Source organism: Monodon monoceros, unplaced genomic scaffold (genome assembly GCF_005190385.1).
Source record: "Monodon monoceros isolate NGI ecotype Baffin Bay Population unplaced genomic scaffold, NGI_Narwhal_1 Super_Scaffold_22, whole genome shotgun sequence".
NCBI lineage: Eukaryota > Metazoa > Chordata > Mammalia > Artiodactyla > Monodontidae > Monodon > Monodon monoceros.
Window position 1 is genome coordinate 50422688 of NW_021703779.1, and position 2438 is coordinate 50425125.

A 2438-nucleotide genomic window follows, 5' to 3' on the forward strand; every position below is an offset into this window, starting at 1 on the left:
ATGGCAGGGACCTGGCCTGTGAGTTACCTCTGGCAGCTCAGCACCACAGCAGGAGCCCAAGGGGTGGGCTTGCCTTGCTGGGCCAAGAATGGGCCCTGCAGCCATGGCTGTGTGCATGTGTACTGAGTGGTGCCCTTGCCTGCTCTGAAGTGGAGAGCGAATTGTAGGCTGTGGCTTCCAGGAAGGATGGGACCCAGGTTTCTTAGGGTGACTGTGCTTCTAGGAAGTGTTGGGAAACCTGGAAAGTTGCATGAGTCACTGTTGCTTTTGAACTAGAAATGCCTTACTTGGCGTTAGATGGAACAGGGAGAAGAATGAGTACCTCACAGGACCAGAGAGGCTGCTCCAGTAATAGAGAACCCCTTTTGAGGTGTTGTGATGTACAGAGGGATTTGGAGCTTGCTATTGGTGGAGTTCTCTGGGCTGAACAGCAAATTAAAGATAACTTGTGAGAGGTCAAAGCCCAGATTCACAGTTGCATAAGTCATCACCTGGAATGCCTTCAAAGCTGTGAGGTGTGGGTGTATGAAAAGATAGATCTCATCTATCAGCTTAAAGAGAAGGCACTTCAGCAGCAGGCCCAGCAGCTCAACTGGTTACTGGGTCAGTTCAGTTGTCTTATTCATCAACTGGATTGCACCCAAAACAAAGATCTAGCCAATCAAGTCTCCGTGTGCCTGGACAGACTGGGAAGTTTGACCCTCAAACTTAAAGGTTCCACTGTCCTACTCTTTGAAGCCAACATAACTGCCCTGCGCCAGGCTATCACCATATTTGGGTCTCTCAAGACCATTGAAATTCCTGAACACTTTATGGCTTATGCTAGTTCATCAAATATTCGGTCTTTCCTGGAGAAAAGAGCCTATATACCATTGTCAGAGCATAACTCAGCATCCAGCACCACAGCTGTCATTATCAGCGAATGGTTCCTTGGTAGCAAACCTGCCAATTGTCACCAGGCTTCTTACATACCCAGCACCAATCTCCAGGACTGGATCACCCAAAAAGCAGACCTTGGAGAATAGTCAGACTTCTGCCAGAGACTGCAGTTTCTTCAATAATGTCTGGGGCAACCTAAAGGGCTTGGAAAACTGTCTCCACAAGAGTCAGCAACAAGAAGTTTCTGAAAAACCAAGTTACCAAAAGTGTAACAGCTATTCTACTACCAGTTCTTACTCCATTGAAATTGAAAAGGTTGGAGATCTAGGGCTTCTTGATCAAGATGAGATGGACCTTTCTGATTGGCTGGTGACTCCCCAGGAATCCCATAAGCTTGAGAAGTCTGGGAATGGCAGATGTGAAACCAGTGAGAAGTTTAAGCTCTTGTTCCAGGTGTTACCAGGAGTCCTATAGTGTGTATGATTGGCTTGCCAAGCCTGATTCCTGTACCAATTGCCCAAAGGTGTGGAGACTGAAAATCTGGTCAGTCTGAAGTGCCTGAATAACCACTTGAAGTCCAATAAACTCATGTCCGCTCCCAGTGTGATTACTGAGGATTGGCTTGTTCAGGACCATCAAGACCCATATAAAGTAGAGGAGGTCTTCAAAGCCAATGAGCCCTGTATAAGCTTTGCAGAGTGCATGTGTGATGAAACTTGTGAGAAGGAAGCTCTGTGTAAATGGGTTCTGAAGAAAGAAGGAAAGGATAAAAATGGTATGCCTGTGGAACCAAAACTTGAACCTGAGAAACATAAAGATTCCCTGAATATGTGGCCCTGTCCATTCAGAAAAGAGACAACAGAACAAGCTAAGGCACCAAAGGAAATGGCTTCTTCTAGAATTGCTTATTCCTTCTAAGTCATAAACAACAGTCCCTTGTCAGAGTGGCTCATTACTCCCTCATGCAAAGAGGGATGTCCCAAGGAAGTGCCTCTTACCAAGGACAGAGCTTGCAAACAAAAGCTTACAAGCCTCTCGGCCACTTCCTGGCTTCGCTTTAATACAGCTGACTGGGTCTTGCCAGGAAAGAAGACAGGAAATTTTAGCCAGTTATCCTCAGGAGAAAACAAGTGGCTACTTCGAAAGAAGGCCAAGGAAGTGTTACTTAATTGGCCCCTACAGGAGGAACACAACTTTCCCCCAGCCCTTTACAGCGCCCCCCCCCAAGCAGTTCATGATCTCTTTGCCTGTTTGCAGTTTAAAGTTGATTTTTAAAAAAGGTTGTATCGAACTCCTTTACAGATGTGAAAAAATGGAGTACTAGAGTCAAGCAAATTTTCTGCAGATTATCACAAATCCATGAGCTGAGTGACTGTGGCTTGCCAAATCATTGTGTTTCTGGGTCTGATGTAGTTCCTTTCCTGCCTAATTTTGAACTAATGAAGAGAAATAATGTCATCAAATTATGAGTTACTGTGTAAAAGAAAAAGGCTGTTTGTTGATGCTGATGTGATTCAGTTTCTTCTTATAGCAGCATTAATTCACCCCCTACACTAGAA

At 45.2% G+C, this 2438-nt stretch overlaps 1 pseudogene; it reads left to right on the top strand.

The window, feature by feature from the left end:
* The first annotated feature begins 293 nt into the window (after positions 1 to 293).
* Positions 294 to 2187, top strand: LOC114906581 (annotated as a pseudogene).
* Positions 2188 to 2438: the final 251 nt, after the last annotated feature.